Below are 18,324 nucleotides of genomic sequence, written 5' to 3' on the forward strand. Positions count from 1 at the left end.
CATATTTTCTTCATGGATTCTGGCCCATGCAGCTGTGGGTTGTTTCTTGCAGCGACAATTGTGCAACCGGGCCTGAAACCAACCAATCGCCCCCTCCCTTTCTCGGTGGTTTCAGAAGCGGTTTCGTTCTACGTGATACTCATTGGACCCTATATATTGGTGAAAAGAATTAACAGCCTGATATGTCGGCCATCCTAATATATTTTTCTTTTTCCTCACCCCTCTCTCTCGCGTGTGTTTTCTCTCTCCAAGCGGGGGTGGCAGCAGCTAGCATCACCGGAGCGGCGATGGTGAAAGTGGCAGCATGCGGGGCAAAAACGACGCCGGTGGAGGAAAAAGAAAAGAAGATTAAGACGACTGACATGTGGGATTGTTAATTTTTTTCACTGACATGAGGGTCCCATGGACGCCACGTAGGAAGAAACCGCTGCTGAAACTACAAAGGATTCGATTTACATCAGTTTTCAAAGATTGAATAAGAGGTCATACCCGATTTTATCGTTGAGGAAAACTACTCGAGCATAGGCAAGAGATGATAGGCAAAACGGACCTAGCAAAGCAGTGCTGGGCCGTTCGGCCCAACCAGTCGACTAACTGTCCCCTTTCTCTCTCCTCTGTCTCGTAGTGATCGTCCTCTGCTCTGCTCTGCTCCGCTCCCAAAGAAAAAGTAGAAAACCCCCTCCTCCCTTCCTCCCCTCTCCGGAAAAACCCCACTTCCTCCTCGTGATCGTCTCGTCTCGCCGCCCCCATCGTCTTCCTCCACCGCGCTGTGGCGGCGCCCCTCGCCAGCGAGATCGCGGGAGAGGCAGGCGCAGCACTGGTGCTCCAATGGCAAGGATCATCAGGGTAAGATTTTCGTCATCTCGTCAGTCACTAGCCATGGTTGGTTCGCCGTGCGCGCGTATGGGCGATGTGACGAACTGGGAGTTTCTGACTTGCGGTTTCCGTGTTGGTTTTAGCGCCATGGGGGTGGGAGAATCCTCCGCAGGTCCCGGGAGGAGAAGAGGCGCCTCAGCGAGGGAGGGGGCGGGGCTTCCCAGCAACCGCAAGGACCAGCTGAAGATGACTACTGCCCTGTGATTGGCTCCAAGGTATGGGGATTGGCTAATGGAATAATGGTTTCTTAGTTGGCGAAGTGATAGTTTTAACCCAAAAAATTACAGTTCTGTGAATTTACTCTTCCTTTTAACATTTGAGAATAAAGGCTAGTATCAGGGAACTCAATATGACACAAGCTTGCCAAACTGGCAAACTAGATTGAAAAATGCCAAGTCTCTAAAACAAAAACCTCCCAAGGATTTAGCTCCTTTTTTTCCCCCGAGGTATCCAATGAATTCTCCTCTATTATCCTTCACCCTGCCAATAGTTCTGGTCTTCTGGATGCACTGGGTAAGCTCATCACACACACAGACTGGCAGGTGGAAAACACATGATTTACATCGGTATAGCTTGTGCAACTGATGTAATCAAGACCTCCTTTGCCCCAGCAGAAAGCTGTTGTGCCTCTTGCTCAACTTCTCTTTCGAAAATTGGAATCTAACGGGTTTCATTCTTCCTTCAGGTGTAGGCTGAAATGATACTCTGTCCACCTCTAGAGTAAAACACATCTTATCATATAAAGCTTGGTTACAGCTGTCCTTCATAAGGGAGCACTTGATAGGAAAATTAATTGATCCATCCCAATAGCAAACTTGATCCCCTTTATACAATTTGCTGAATTACCTCCGCGTTACAAAAACAGGAGGTTATCATCCGCAAATATGAGATGGGATACACCAGGGGCACTTTGACTGATTTTCAGAGTTTTGTTATTATCATCATGAATTTCCTTTTCTAAAAGGTCAGATGAACTATCAGCGAAAAGGAAGAAGTAAGGTGAAAGAGGATCACCTTGGTGCAAACTAGGATGGATCAGTTACTGCTTTCTTATTATTCTAGTTCTGGATCAGTTCCTTCAGTCCTTCTTCACTGTCTTTTTAAGGTTCAAATTTCTCTTAGATAAAGGCACTGAATCAGGAACAATGACCGGTATCTCACTGGATGACATGCACTGAGGTGTTATTATCTTGGTTGGCAGCCAGCTATGGTGCCTTGTTGCTCCCGCTTCTTTTCCAGAGATTTTGCATACCTTATTTTTGTTCCCCAGCACTTGCAACATTTTTTTATAGGCTCATTCATTCTGCACTGTCTCATTTATTCTGAACCCATATCAATATCAAATTCAGTATCCATTTCAGTTTTTGCACATCGCCCCTTGCACTGTTTTCTTCCCTTCCAGATTGCTGTCACTTGATTCGTTTGTATTCCTGGCTGGCTTGCAAAGAGCATGAAGATCTCCCTCCTAGTTCACTCCCTTATGTGCAAAACTGTAGATTCCATAAACTGAATGTGCTGTGGACTGTGATAGCTTGGAAAGACCAACTTCTATGCTCAAACTTGCTGAATGAAGATGCCATAAGATCGGTACTGAATCAAATACCTCAGGCAAGAGAAACCGTTCTCACCTTTATACCCACTAGAAAGTAGAAACCTAGATGGAAATGATACAGCTGACCAAAACAAGTTTGGAAACAAGAAACAGAGCACTGGAATCCAATGCAAATACAAAGAGCCATGGAGGAATCTTGCCAGAAACCTTGATCGCTGTCAGGAGGTTGAGCGGTTAGGATTTCCACCATAACATGCCTTTCTTGCCACTGTAGTTTCTGTTTCTTCTAGTTTTTTTGTTTCTCCTTTTGTTATATGAGATTCTTTTTAGTGTTTTACTTATTCAGCACCACTTTTGCCATGATTGATTTATCCTTGTTGGAACTAATTGCTTGTAAATTCAGATTAACATGGATGGGATATCAGACCAAGAAGTTGCAATGCCTATTCTTTTGTATTCTCCTTTGATGAGGTAATGCTCTTATCATGCTTCTAAAGTATTGGTGATCTTTATACATCCATTTATCTTTTTCTTTTAACGCAATCTATCTTTATTTTTACCTGACTGAAGGCCCTTAGATCAATTAAATTGGAGGAAGGACGTCTGTTGATTCATATTGCTGACCTTTATGAGATGAAACGGTCACTTGATGATAAAATAACAAGTTTGAAGGCTGCTGTTAAGTCATCTCCAAGCGCTGATATCTTGAGAAGAATCAAGTCCACAAGAACAAAAAACAATGAAACGCAGGAAGAGATTTACGCCGACAAGTCACTTCTTGCCAAGACCCGTTTGAAGCTGGTTAAGCTTGAGGCTCGTCACAGGGCTTCTACATTGATAGTTTCTCAGGATGTAGAGGCGAAGGGAGATCCATTACTAGGTTATCTAGCATATATTTTGAAGTGACGACAGAAAAGCCTATATGTTACTAGTTGTTAGAACTTTGGCGGTAACGATGCAAGACATTTTTCGTTTTGCTTCACCAAAGTTTTAGTACACATGAACTTTGGGGCCTATGTTTAGATATGTTTTTGTCTAGTACTCTATAGCCAGACAATTAACTGTGGGGCAGTGGGGGCTGTGTAGATATGCGATCAAGTGAAATTGGATGGAACTGATGCCGAGGTTTTTGATTGTCACTAACATGTTTGTTTGAACTTTGATTTGGGCACGGACTTGTGTTTGTTAATTTCTGGGACTGTAGTGTTTGTGAACTTATGATGTTAATTAATTGAGACCAAGAATACAAAGAGGCACAAAGATTAGAGCATTTTGCTTAATACTTCTTATGTTCCTTTAAGTGGCATTGCATACTGAGAATACAAAGGGAGAAAACGCTCTGGTGTTATCCACTAATAGTATTATATTATACTACTATATATTATCAATTTTGATATATTTTTTTTTCTCCGTCTCGGTCGGTCTGTACTCGTTGATCCCACGGTGGCTTGCATCGCTCATCCATAAAAAAAGCAAAAAGAGAAAATGTCGCTCGCTTGTGGATTGCTCGAGACTCGGTCCTCCCGTCGACGGCGAAACACTCCGGTGGCACCTCTCTGTGCATTCCCCTTCGCCTCATCCATTCATCTGCTGGCAAGTGGCAACCCGCTGCGCCGCCGTGCGTGCGCGCAGGAGTCGCCGAGGAGTTGGAGGATCTCGATCGACGAAGTCGCCGTCGTCGCCGACAGCGACGGCGATGCAGATGTCAACGCTGAGCAGCTCCTCCATTTGCTCGAGCACGTCGGCGCCATAGGGGAGAACACGTACGGTTCGACCGCCTCGGCCACCACCACTGGCCGCTCCGTCCACTCCGTCATCGCGAGCTCCGGCACTGGCGGGGTCCCGCCGTCATACTCTCCCTCTTCCGCTCCACCAGATCGATGTGGTTGTGGCCGAAGCAGGAGCAGCTTCCCATCCGCGAACAGCTCATACGATGGCAACATGGTCCACCAAGGCTGAACTCAAAGTCAATGAACTCGTTCGACACATGCTGTCTCTTCTCTCCACTGCCACCATCGCCACCGCAGCTGACGACGACGACGGCAACAATGCCGTCAATGCGGCAGGCTCTTGCACCGCCGCGGCCTCGCACGAACGAGACAGCGGGCGGCGGCGAGGGCATGGTGCTAGCAACGGCAGATGCCATGGCCGGCGGCGAGGCGCATGTACTTGGTGGTACTGTACTCTTTTTTTTTTTTTTTGAACATGGTGGTACTGTACTTGGCTAGTGAAGTTGAGAGATTCGATGAGAAAAGAGTTTTTTTTACAGTCCAACAGGTTGTGGCGGTACCAAATATGAGTTATTGATTGGATCAGATCCAAAGGCTATTATTTGTCGGTACCGCCAGTTACTTGAGATGGTACCGCATCATGATAGAGAGGTGGAAGGGTAAGGAAGTCTTTTCGCATTAGCGATTGTTTGTCAATGCAAACTAGCGACAGGAGTTGCCGCCGCCGTCGTTCCGGCCCTGTCCTCATCGCCCTTCCCTCGTCTCCGCGCGGCGCTGTGCCGAGGGCTCGCCCGATGCAGGCAGACGGACCGGAAGATCAGTAGCCGAAGCCATGGGGGCCGCCTCGCCATCTCCTCCCTGCATCGTGATGGGGAGGCTGCCAGATCTGAGCTGAAGCATGCCGACGACGCCCCTCCTCTCAACACCGACGGCGACCACTGGCACTACAGGAGACGAAGTAGGGAAGATGAAGCTGCCCCCTTCCCGCCTTCGTCCATTCGGGGCTCGCCCATCCGCCGCAATATCTCAATACAAATTCCATCACCAGGGACTAGGTTCAGCCACCAGGGTCTAGGTTCCAGAAATCAAACTCAGCCTCGCCCGTCAATATATAGTTTAACAGTTTGATAAATCAAGCATGATAATTAAGAGCACTGTTCCAGATCCATCGTCTAGCACCAAAGCAATACTTCATATCTGTCTCACACATATTTTTGGTCATTTATGCTCCTAAATTTGTCTCCCTATTCATCACCAATATTACCATATAACTTCTGTCAAACATACAGAAAATCGGTACTCATGCGAAAGGGTCCATAACAACCTCCGATGCATAGCAACGAAGGCAGGATCCTGTGTCCCGATGCTATGGAGCAAGTTCGCGGTTGCCAAGCCACGTAGGGGGAGGAAACTGTGGCGGCGGCGGCGGCGGCATAGTCAGTCACACCAGGGGAGATTGCATTGGCCGAGGGGGGCAAGACATGTTGCGGCGGCGTCGACCGCACCGCCGTTGCCACGGAGGAAGGATGCGATAGGGCCTATGGGGAGGGCAGGCTGCGGTGGCAGCCTGGCGGCGACAAAGACAGTCGCGTGTGGAGGGCGGAATGCGGCGCCGTCGACTGACATGTCGGTGAGGATGAGGAGATGGTCTTGTCGCTCTTTACTTTCTTTCCGATCTTACCCCAGTTGATTGAATGGTCAGATTTCATTTGGTACTTGGAGGTACTAGTACCTTGAGATACCAAGTGCTGGACCAGAGCAAAACTCATGAGAAAAATCAGAGGAGTTTTTGACAATGAGCGGTACCAAATCGTAGCCATCGATCTAGCGACATCGAACAGCTGCGATTGGTCCGTACTGCATGGTACCGCAGGCCCAGATTGAGGAGGTACCGTGAGTGGAAGGGTAAACTAGTACTTTCACGTCCGAGCTCATCCGTTAGAGGTGCTTTGATTTGCAGCCCTTTGGGAAGAAGGGCTAAAATCCAATGCGAGCTCGCCATAGTTTACGTTCGCTGGCCGCGACTGGTGAGCATCGTGGACCCAAATCCATTGCCGCCAGGCAGCATCAGTGTCGTCTGCTGCTATGCTGCATTGTTGACTGTCGCCGTTAGGGATGGATTTGGAACCCACGGTGGACGCCGCCAACTCTGACCGTGCCAGAAGTACAAGTCTGGCCGCATCGCCAGCCGCCGTTGATGAGGGGCAGAGAGGGAGCAGCTTCCCCTGGAAAACACCTCGAAGGACACGCACATGTTGGCCGTGCCGGCGGCGGCGCCGGATGGGACGAGGCCCCCGACTGACATGACGCAGAACTCAAAGTCATCGGCCGTGTCCTTCGTAACAAAGCCACTAGCGGCGGCGTCAGCGCGGGGCTCCGGCATAACACCGGCCATGACTTGATGCTTCCCTTGGTCCATGGTGTGATGGATAGAGAAAGGGAAGAAGAAAGAAATGGTCCATGGATTTGGATGCGGGGGTATACTGGGTTAGATCTATTTGTCTGTTGTTCTACCAGAACAAACAAATCCAGGATAAAGTTCAGTTTTAGTGTATGCAACTTTCCTTCTTACTGCCTATACGCTCGATTCCACAGCAACCAAACGTGTGCGTCAAAGTAGAATCCACGAAGCCAATCTGGTGATTCAAGACGACCCGTACTAGCAACAGCGGCGCGACGTCAACACACTGAGACAATTCGCTCAACAGGCGAGGATGCGACGGTGGCCACGGCGGCCTCGGTGAGGGCGTGGATGCGATGGCGGCCGCTGCGGCGTGGATGCGACGGCAAGGACACACGAGTTGGGATGGCGGTGAGAGCTCGCAAGGGACGGAAAGCAGAAGGAGGATTAAGAACTACTACCTCCATTTTATAATGTAAGTCATTCTAGTATTTTCTACATTCATGTTAATATCAATGAATCTAGATAGATATATATGTCTAGATTCATTAACATTAATATGAATGTGGAAAATGCTAAAATGATTTATATTGTGAAATGGAGGAAGTACGCAGCGACGATATCTGACGGCCTCACCTACCTTTCTGTCTCCCGCAGCAACGGTGTCGTTCCTCACCGATTGGTTTTTTAGCCCAATCTTACCCCTCCTAAACCAACGGTCAGATTTGATTGATACCTCATGGTATTTCATAATACCTTCTTAAGAATGGGAAAAAAAGCTCAAACCAGAGAAACTGGCTGCTCTCAAAAGAACGACTTCCAACCAAGCAGAACCTGCTAACGAAAAATGTGGTGCGATCGGCCTTTTCGCAATTGCATAGAATCGATGAACGAGCTACATAACCTGCAGAACAGCAGAAGCCAGCACAAGTCCCGGCCAAACACTTCCAGGTGTTCTACTTGCTCTAGTTCTAGGGGCTTTGTAACCATCGTCACGATGTTGTCGTCCACAATCAGACTACTTCTTTCTCTAGGCTAATTTCAAGAGAGTTTCTTTTGTGTTTGGAATTAATTAGAACCTGTCAGGGTTATAGATACCACATACCTAATAGTAGTTGACTAAATCTCGGCAGGATCCACCACATACCATGTATTATATGGAAATTGACCTCGGATATGGAGAGAGTTTCGGATAAAGAAGGACAACCAGAGTTCTACATGGAAACGACAAGAACTACTCGGATTGTATCCATATTGGTTTCCCTGGTTCTACTTGGATAAGGGGACACCTATGGGTATAAATACAAGATCCCCTGTGAGGAGAGGGGACACGGACAACATAGACGCCACAAAGCCACAAGCCAATACAAGCCTACATACGCCAAGACAAGCTGTCAGATATCGACATCAGAGATAAGCCTAGGAAAACCCCATATGGTACCTACGGGAACCAAAGAGAGGAATCTAGCGCTATCTCTGATCTCGTCGGGCACGAATTCGAGGAGGAAGACTACCCTGTTGTCGACTACGTGATGATACTTCAGTCCGCTATGTCAACAACAGTTAAATAGGCTACCCCAAATATTGTACTGGTGTGATTATGGTGAATAAGAGTAACGACCGGCTTCGGCCAACAGGAGTAGGGTTATTACCTGACCATTCAGGGACCCGAACCTGTATAAAAATCCTCGTCTCCATCTCTTTTACTACAATCTCGCATATATCCTAATACCAACGATCCCCATACTATGCAAATACCGGAATCGCAACATCAGACGTCAACAGAACACTTGATCACCTATAATCTAATGCACCAAGACAGAAGGCACCAATGAAAAGATACTAAAATAGTGGGCCAGGTACTGGAAGTGGAAGGTTGAAATGGTAATTGATTTCCATAGTTGAATTGTGTGGTTAAGGGCAGATGCATCATATTCGTTTCTCTTTTTACGATCTGCTCAGCGATTAATCACGAAATAAAATGCTTAGTGATTAATCACGGAAGCATCGATCAAGCTGGCAATTAGGCAAATCAATTTTCGCAAGAAATCAATAACGCCAAACATTTTGATTCCATTTAACAGCTTTTGTTGAAATCAATGCTTCACAGGAATGAACCAATGCTTCAGGATTCAGAAACCATCAGCAGCAGCCAGCCACCGATCGTCACCGCCGTACGCACCCGCCGGTCATAGCTGCCGTAAGCGTTGCCTCTGTTCTCGCTTGTTCTTTCACTTGGGGTTCAGGCAAGGGTTAGGGTTAAACATGCATAGAGGGAGATTGAAGTCATACCATACCAGCATCGTGTAAAAGAAAACAATCTCATTGACGAGATGCCACCAGCCAACGGATGGGGATGAAATAATTACTAAGATACCCTTATTAATATTATTTTCTATTCCTAAATTACCCCTTAGAAATCAACGGTGGTTATTAATTGGTTTAGAAGGTACATGGGGTACCTTCCAAGCATCGTAAAAAATCTCTAATTTCAAAATGTATTGAATAGGCAACCCTCCGGGCCTCTGGGCTGAGCGCTTGAACTGTACTGACAGCATAAAAGTCAATCATGGGAAAAAATTCTATCTTCCTCTCTCCACTCTCTTGCTAAAGTTAAAGTAGAAATAATATCAAAAGATTCGTCTCGCAATTTACATGTAAACTGTGTAATTGATTTTTTCGTACATATTTAATGCTTTATACATGCATCTAAATATTTAATGTGACGAAATTTTTAAAAGTTTGAAGGTAACTAAACAAACCCTAATTTGTACTATGACATTGTACTCTCCAGATGTGAATGCGCCCTATCGCTGGCGTGCTTCTTCCCGATGACCCGATCCGCTTCGGACACGTGCGTCACGCTCACGCGGTCCCTTTCGAACTCGGAACCGAAGCCGCACGCCGGCCGTTATAAGCCACAGCTCATAGGCCTCAAGCGGCAGCCCACAATCCTGGAGAAATTACGTAGAAAGAGAGCGTAGAAATTCGAGTCACAACTCACAAGCTCAAATAAGCAAAGAAAACAAGAAATTAAGGCGTGCAGTAGATAATCGAGAGATGGAGATTGGGATGAGCAGCAAGCGAGCGGAGGAGCTGGAGCAGCTGATCCAGCGGATGGAGCAGGCGGCGGCGCGTCGCCGGAAGACGCAGCCGGCGGGGAGCAAGCGCAAGGTGCCGGAGCCGGACACCTTCTGCCCGACCCGCTGGCTGCCGACGCCGGAGAGCCTCCGCGAATCGGAAGGGAAGCACCAGGCGTTCATGCGGGGAGCCCGGGAGGTCATCCGGGAGGCCGACGAGGCGTTGGAATCCATCGCGCTGCAGCAGCGTGGCGACAGCTGCGACGAGGGGTAGCAACTAGCAAGACGACCTACGTACGTGTGCACGTACGTAGATGCGCTGGAGCACACGCGCAATGCTGGATATATTCGATTAAGTATTAGATTTTATTATAATTATTCCAGAGTAGACTTGTTTCATTCGAAGGAAGGATATGGTATCGATATGTATGGTGCATTCATTCATACTGTGTAAAAAAAAAAAGGTTTTGCACCTTATCTCAAATACAGTAATAAATGAAAAGAGGTTTTATATCTTGCGTGCACTAATTTCATCGAAGCAGTTCCTGTTGTTTTTTTTTAGCGTGTAGTGTACACCGTCATTCACCATGTATAGTCTGTAGCATGGTAAATTGGTAATAACCCTTTTAACGTGGTTGAGTTCTTTCCAGCAACTAGTTGCAACTCTCTCATTTTTCATTAGCATATTTTACTAACTATTAATTGATGTGTTTTGTAATAAAATAAATTTCAATATATATTTTTTAACAAATTAGATAATCCATTTAAATTCCTATATAGATATTATTTTAACAAATCAGATATAAATCCATTTTACTCAATTAGTCATGTTAAAAAAAATATGCCTTCTCGAACACACTCTTACCTGCTAGGGCTGAATAAACTAGGGGTGAAAACGGTACGAAAACGGACGGAAACAACCTTTATCGTTTTCGTTTCCATATTTTTTTCGGAATCGGAAACCCCAGAAACGGAAACGGAAACGAATATTATCGAAACCGAAAATGGAGCGAAAACGAACCGGCGCGGATACGGTAACGAAAATTTATCGGAATACAAAAACCCCTCAAACTGAACTTTAAACTTTTGTCAAGTTCAGTTCTCAAGTCTTAACAGTCTACAATTCATCATAAAACACAATTATATGAAGTCTAATTGTTAAGTCTCAACAGCAAAATATATTCTTCTATAACTTCGTATAATTTGCATAACAAATATTCTAAAAAAATTACAGCAAAATACCATGGTATAAGGTATAAAGTATACACTATTAGCCCGCAGCCCTCAGCCTCTCTCTCCCTCCACGGGCCGGCTTCCCCTTCCCCTCCTCCCTCTTCGGGCCGCCGGCCTAGCCTTTTTTCTCCTCCCTCGCCGAGAAGTCTATAATGCCTCCTTCCTCTCAATTCAAATATTTTTTTAGGGTAGTAAATGATTTCAAATGAAAAAATTGTCAATAAAAAAGTTGTATAACTTATCAAGATCAACAACTTTTGTTTTGGTCATTTTGCTGTATGACTTTGTTTCAATAATTTGAATTTAAATTTTAAATTATGACAACTTCAAACAACATTTTCAAATACTAAATGATTTCAAATGAAAAAGTCATCAACAACAAAGTTGTATAACTCATCAATATCTATAACTTTTGTTTTGATCATTTTGCTATATGACTTTGTTTCTATAATTTGAATTTGAATTTCAAATAATGACAACTTCAGACAATATTTTCAAGTACTAAATGATTTCAACTGAAAAAGTCATCAACAATAAAGTTGTATAACTCATCAATATCTATAACTTTTATTTTGGTTATTTCTTCATCTGATAAAGTGATAGTAACATTGTTCATAAAATTTACATATATCTCCTATAGTTTATAAACTATATAAGAGATATATACATTTTGTGAACGATCTTATAAATCACTTTATCAGATGAAGAAATGACCCAAATAAAAGTTATAGATCTTGATGAGTTATACCACTTTGTTATTAATGACTTTTTCAGTTAAAATCATTTAGTACTTGAAAATGTTGTTTGAAGTTACTATAATTTGATATTCAAATTCAAATTGTTCAAACAAAGTCATATAGAAAAATGACCAATACGAAAGTTGTAGATCTTGATGAGTTATACAACTTTGTTGTTGACAACTTTCCCATTTGAAATCATTTACTACCCGAAAAATTATTTGAATTTCTTATATTTTAAAATTCAAACTTTATATAGTCCAATCAAACTCGGATGGAGAAATGACCAAAAGAAAATTGGTAGATCTTAACGAGTTCTACAACTTTATTTTTGACAACTTTTTCACACGAGTTCATTTAATATCATAAAATTCAATTCAAAGTTTTAATATTTTGAAATTAATTGTTTTTCCCTCCTCCTCCCTTCAATTTTTTTCATCTCCTCTTTTCTCTCCCTATCCTGATATTTTTACCTCCACTCACTCTCTCTCTCTTTCTATCCTCTCTCCTCACTCTCTTTCTTTCCTTAACTCTCTTTCTCTCCTCTCCACTCCTCCTAGGGTGGCGGTGGCGGGAGCTGGCGGCGGCGGCGGCACGGCTCGGCCGCCTTGGGCTCCGGCCTGGAGCTGGCGGTGGCGGGGGCGGCTCGGCCTGGAGCTAGCGGCGGCGGGGGTGGCGACCTCGGGCGGCGGCACCACCGCCATCTCCTCCTCACTGCCGCCGCCGCCGACGACGAGGAAGCGACGGGCCAGATCCGGCGGTGACGGTTCTTGTCCCGCCCGGATCCGGCGGCGGCGGGCCTCGTCCCGCCCAAATCCGACGGCGTCCTCGGGCGAAGACTAGCGGCGACCTCGGGCGGCGGCGCCACCGCCATCTCCTCCTCACCTCCGCCGCCAACGACGACGAGGAGGCGGGGGCATGTGGCGGCGAGAGCGGCCGGCGAGCTCGGGCGACGGCTAGGGTTTCTTTTTTTGAATTCTTTTTGGAATTTTTTTTCGCGATTTAGTGGGTGGCCGGCATCGACGGTGTGGCCAGTGGCCGGCGTCGTCCGCGTCGGCGGCATCGTCTGTGGTGGTGGCGGTGGCGAAAATGGTGGGGGCGAGGACAGAGCGAGAGAGGAAGGGCAGCGAGACGGCGGGGGCGAGGTCGCGAGGAGCCGACTAGCCGAGGACAGCGGCCAGCGGTGGTGCGTTGACCCCTGGATGCGCCGCTCCGCCGTCTCTCTCTCTCTCTCTCCTCTCTAGGGTTAGCCAGTTAGGGACTTGGTTGGGCTGGGAACTTGGGGAGGATTTATGGACTATTTGGATGGGTCTTTTTAATTTCAGAAATTCCGACAAACTTTCCGGAATTTTTCCGACCGATTCCGAGTTCTGACGGAAACTGTTATTATCATATTCGATTCCGTTTCCGAAAAAATATTTCCGTTTTCGATTCCGTTTCTGAGAAATTCTGAAAAAATTCCGATCGGCTGATTCTGTTTCCGAAAATAGGTCCGGAATCCGGAAAAATTCCGAACCGTTTTCACCCCTAGAATAAACTCAGCGATAAGCAGGCTGCGGCCCAGCCAACAGACGCAGCACATCCACAGGCCACGGCCCATCCAGGAAGCCACAAAATCAGAGCCTACCTCAGATGCCCAGCCCATCATTCGGTCCGAGAAAGTACTTCCATGTCATGAATTCATGATCCTCTCTCTTTTTCCTTAGACAAAAATGGAAAATTCTACTACATACTACGACGCCGTTGACTTTTTGCCCAACATTTGACCATTCGTCTTATTTAAAAAGTTTATGTAATTATTATTTATTTTATTGTGACTTGATTCATCATCAAATATTCTTTAAACATGACATAAATATTTTTATATTTGTACAAAATTTTTGAATAAGACGAATGATCAAACGTTTGTTAAAAAGTTAACTAACGTTATATATTAAAATACGGAGGGAGTATATGTTATGATCATGGAAAGGAGACACATTGACTGACCATGGTTACAGCTATTCCAAGCATGTATGCTACAGTCAAACCTTAACTTTCTTGGGGTTCTTTTCACCTCCTTTTGGTTTGAGGTGTCGTAGTTTAGTGCCTCACAGTCAGACTCGTCGTTCCATGATTCCATCAGAAATTCAGAGCCTTCTCCCAAATGGAACTGTAACTTTCAGATTTAACCACATCTATCAGAACGGTCAGCCATTCTTGCAAAGCACCATCCGCAGAAATGTCAAAAGGAAGGTCAACAGAACGTTGAGGGGTCAGCGGTCAGAGGTCAACAAGTCAATGGTAAGTCAAAGTTTCTGACCGGGCATGCTCTCCTAGTTCTGACCTTTGCTGGTTTCCAACACCTCCGGCTATTTACCGTGTGGAATCGTGCAGTAGTAATATCTGAGAATCAGGACAGCGAGCAGAGAGGCTGGTCTGCACAAAGGAGTAGTAGTAGTACCGTTTTGACTTTAGTTAATGTCAAACTGCTTTAAATTTGACTAAGTTTATATAATAAAGTAGTAGTATTTTCAACTCAAGATAAATTAATTATAAAAATATATTTAATTATTGATTTGATGAAACTAATTTAGTATTATAAATATTACTATATATATCTATAAACTTAGTCAAACTTAAATCAGTTTAACTTTGATCAAAGTCAAAACGTCTTATAACTTAAAACAGAGGGAGTAGCATTCAATTCCTGCGGCGGTGAGGTAGATCCATCTCTACCAGAGTAGCTACCACCTCCTTAATTACTCGAGTATTCATCAATGGTCGGTGTACGTATGAGCTGTATAAATACAGTGGCTAGTGGGAGCAAAATGCTAGTATCTGTTGTGATATCAGTTGACTATCTATTGAAATCTCAATTCGGCTAGGAGCAGCACTGTTTAGCCTATGCCCCGTTAGTTAGTGATAAAGATTAAAATTATGTATAGAATACACGAAGAAAACCACTAAAACATAATTAGTTAAGGTTTAATCATTTTAAATTTATAAAAATAATTTATCTGATATTTTAAAGTAACTTATATATAAAATTTTTTTTCGTGAAATATACTGTTGAGCAGTTTAAAAATATGTTAATAAAAATCAAGATAAAATTTATATCTTAATAAAAACAAACATAACCTTAGTATCTCGGTAACATTACTGAAGCTACGCATTGAATTAGTGATAGTGTGCTTTATACACACTGTTTATATAAAAACAGGATATGGAGGGAGAGACGTCTCTCCAAATATTTTCTAAAAAAAAATTATGAGAGTGCTAGGGATTGAACAAATAATCTCGGGATTAAAATCACGCACCACTTGTCATTGTACTATCAAGTGCATCTCCACACAGTTTATATATTGGAAAAAAAATGCCGGCTCTCAAGCTCTGAGTTCTGCTTGCGAGAGTTATCTAAACTCAGCCCTTGCGTACATTCACACATCGCCAATTTTCCTCTCTTTTCTTTTTCTCTTAACACTAGTTTCCCTCCGTTCAGTGGATAACTGTCTGCTGATCATTAGCCAAGATCAAACCCATGCACATCTAACCGAGACTTCATGCTCGTATCTACGTCTCTTAATGATGCGCCGTGATATGATTGGAATCACCCTTTATTTCCTTAATTTGGAACGGCCACCGATCGAGTTCCACGTACCAACACAAATATAAGAGCATAGAAAGGCTTTGTATGAGATGACGACGATCTCTCTCGCACGGTAATTCTCATTTCCATTAGAGGCGCTAGAAGGAACCCAACGAAGTAAGATTTCTCATTTAAGAACACTAAAATCACAGTTTTGCGTTGAAATCTTCTCTGTTTTCAATGGGAGTGCACCACTTTTAATTTGTTTTGATGCTAGCCCAACCTCTGCTTCCAAGCCAAGCCATTAATTATTGAAGGTCATCGTCGATCACCGGCGACGACTTCGCCATCGATCGAGCCGTTGATCTCATGCATGGTGTAGGCTTTCTGTATCGTCTACGCCGGCACCAATAAATGGGCAGATAGACACGTCTGCTCGTCAATCACCGGAGACAACTCCATCATCGACCGGTGACCTAGCTAACGGGTGCATCCACACCGAAGAAAGGACGCAATCGACATCGTGCGGCCTTAGGCCGTTCACAACGGGCTGAGTTGTCGTGTGGGTTAGAACTGACACGTAGGAGATTCTTAGTCTTGCACACGTCGGCTTGACTCGTTCCCCTGTTGAGTTTCTCAGCCCTTCACTAGGATGCGGTTTCCTTCGTTGTGCTCGAGGACACAAGGAGCATGAACGAGCGACGTGCCTACGTTGGTGAGAACGTGCCCCCATGGTCTGCGGATCTCACCATGTGGCTTTTTTAGCTCTGGCCATTGAAAGCCCTTTGCTTGTCTCCTTTGCACCATGGGATGAGTTACCAAGTATGTTATGAGTCTATTTGTCACCTAGAGACACATTTCAGAGACATGCATGTACTGCGAGTACATTGGCTATAGGCTCTGTTCGTTTCATGGGATTGGAAGCCCTTTCTCTTAGCACGCAAAACAGAATTATACATTAATACATGATTAAGTAAGTAATAGCTAAAATTATTTAAAATCAATTTTCCTACAATTTTTTTTAAGAAACACATCATTTAGCAGTTTGGAAAATGTGCACGTAAAAAATGAGAAAGTAAAAGTTAGAAAAGTAGAGTAAAGAACATACCCTTAGAATTTAGTATAAGAATTAGATTTAGTATGATCATGCTTCGGCTAAGCTTTCGGATCTAATGAGTTCAGGGAAACTCATAGGGATCCCTTCTCAGTACTAGGGTTATCAAAAAAGCTCGAGGGTCGCGAGCTGCTCGAGCTTGACTCGTCCTAGGCTCGATTCGAGCGCGGCTCGAGCTCCAAACGAGTCAAGCCTGAGCCTACCCTCAAGCCGAACTCGAGCTTCTATCGAGCTTAGTAATATATGATTTTTGTTATTATTTAATAAATTAGGAGATCAAATATGTTATTTGTATGCCTTGTATCGGCATCATATATTTATTTTATTCTTTTGCCTCTTCTATTAGTATGATGAACGTAACTAGAAATTAATTATTCTCTCCGTCTCAAAATATAAGTATTTTTAGCACAGCGACAAGTCAAATAGTTTTAACTTTGACTATTAATAGCAAAAAAAATTAAAAAACATCAATCATGTAAAATTGATGTTACTAGATTTATAAACAAACTATCATAATATGCGACTCTTTTTATTTAAAAATCTTACTTTTATAGATATTGTTGGTCAAAGTAGCATCTCGGAGACCGTGTCAAAGTCTAAAAATGATTATATTTTAGGACGGATGGAGTATTTTTTTTAAAGATTACCCTTGAAATATACATTGTTCTAATTAAAAATCAAGCTCGGTAGTCGAGCTCGAACCGAGTTTGTTTGAAAGCTCGAACATTTTATAGGCTCGGCTCGAGTTTGTATCGAGCTCGAATCTAGGCAGGCGAGCTCGCTCGAGCTCGGCTGGTTGACAGCTCTACTTAGTACCCAAGTATGTTGAATCTTGTCGACAATCATGCATGCATATAAACACAAAAATTGCATCTAGATATGGTAAATGGAGGATATATAGTTACTACTAGTACTATAAGCTACAAGGATAATTACAAAGGATATGTCATATAGTACGTGACAGCTGACAAGGCCTATCATATCTGGGAGAAACAAAAAAAAGTCAAACTGATAAGCTATGTCATGGCCAATGTCCGCAAACAACTCGCCATCACACTGGTGATGATCCATACACAACCAATACATATTACTTGTCATATATGCACTCTGACGACGCATGCCATGACCCAAATATAATCGAACCAAAAATCGAAACATACGTGAACGTACGTGCCCACCATCTGCTTTGGACCCAAGCCTGCATTATGCACTGACTTGTCAGTGTACGTACGTCTGTTCTCACGGAAAAAAAAAGGAAAAAAATTATGTATAATACGAGTACCCTGCGATTGACTTTATCTGTACATGTATGATGTATCGATATGCATGCGTATATACGTACGTACACGCCAAAGTGGTAATTCACGGCCGTATCCGCACGCATGCATGCGTGCGGTCCAGCAAAGCATATTCGTACATATACAGATCACACATATAGTCCCTCCGTTTATAAATATTTGACGCCGTTGATTTTTTTAAATATGTTTGACTGTTCGTCTTATTTAAAAAATTTAAATAATTATTAATTCTTTTTCTATCATTTAATTCATTGTTAAATATACATAGTTGTATGCATATAGTTTTACATATTTCACAAAAGTTTTTGAATAAGACGAACAGTTAAACATGTACTTAAAAAAATCAATGGTGTCAAATATTTAGAAACGGAGAGAGTATAAATGAATTGTTTTTACTACCCTTGACGGAATATCCCTTCATTTCTTATATCACTTATAAATAGCAATAATTTTATTTTTAAAATTGATACATTAAATTAATACGAGATATAACACTCGATAAATTTAATTAAATTCAGTTTCTACAAGTTGTAAGAAAATAACAAGTTAAATTTTGTAGAGATTAAATTTGATTTTTACGTATTTATTGTGTGATCTATCTCATATTAATTTATCATTTCCTTAAAAATAATTTAGTGACTATTAAGTTGGCATAATAGCTAGAAACAACGGGAGGTGCGTATTAGCACGTACAACATGTGTGCGTACGTGGTAGTACTAGTAGTACTAATTAAG

The 18,324-nt window shown here is 43.4% G+C and overlaps 1 pseudogene; it reads left to right on the forward strand.

Annotated features, from left to right (window-relative positions):
* The first annotated feature begins 674 nt into the window (after positions 1 to 674).
* Positions 675 to 3,599, forward strand: LOC127780075 (uncharacterized; annotated as a pseudogene).
* The last annotated feature ends 14,725 nt before the right edge of the window (positions 3,600 to 18,324 follow it).

The sequence above is a fragment of the Oryza glaberrima genome, chromosome 1 (genome assembly GCF_000147395.1).
Source record: "Oryza glaberrima chromosome 1, OglaRS2, whole genome shotgun sequence".
NCBI lineage: Eukaryota > Viridiplantae > Streptophyta > Magnoliopsida > Poales > Poaceae > Oryza > Oryza glaberrima.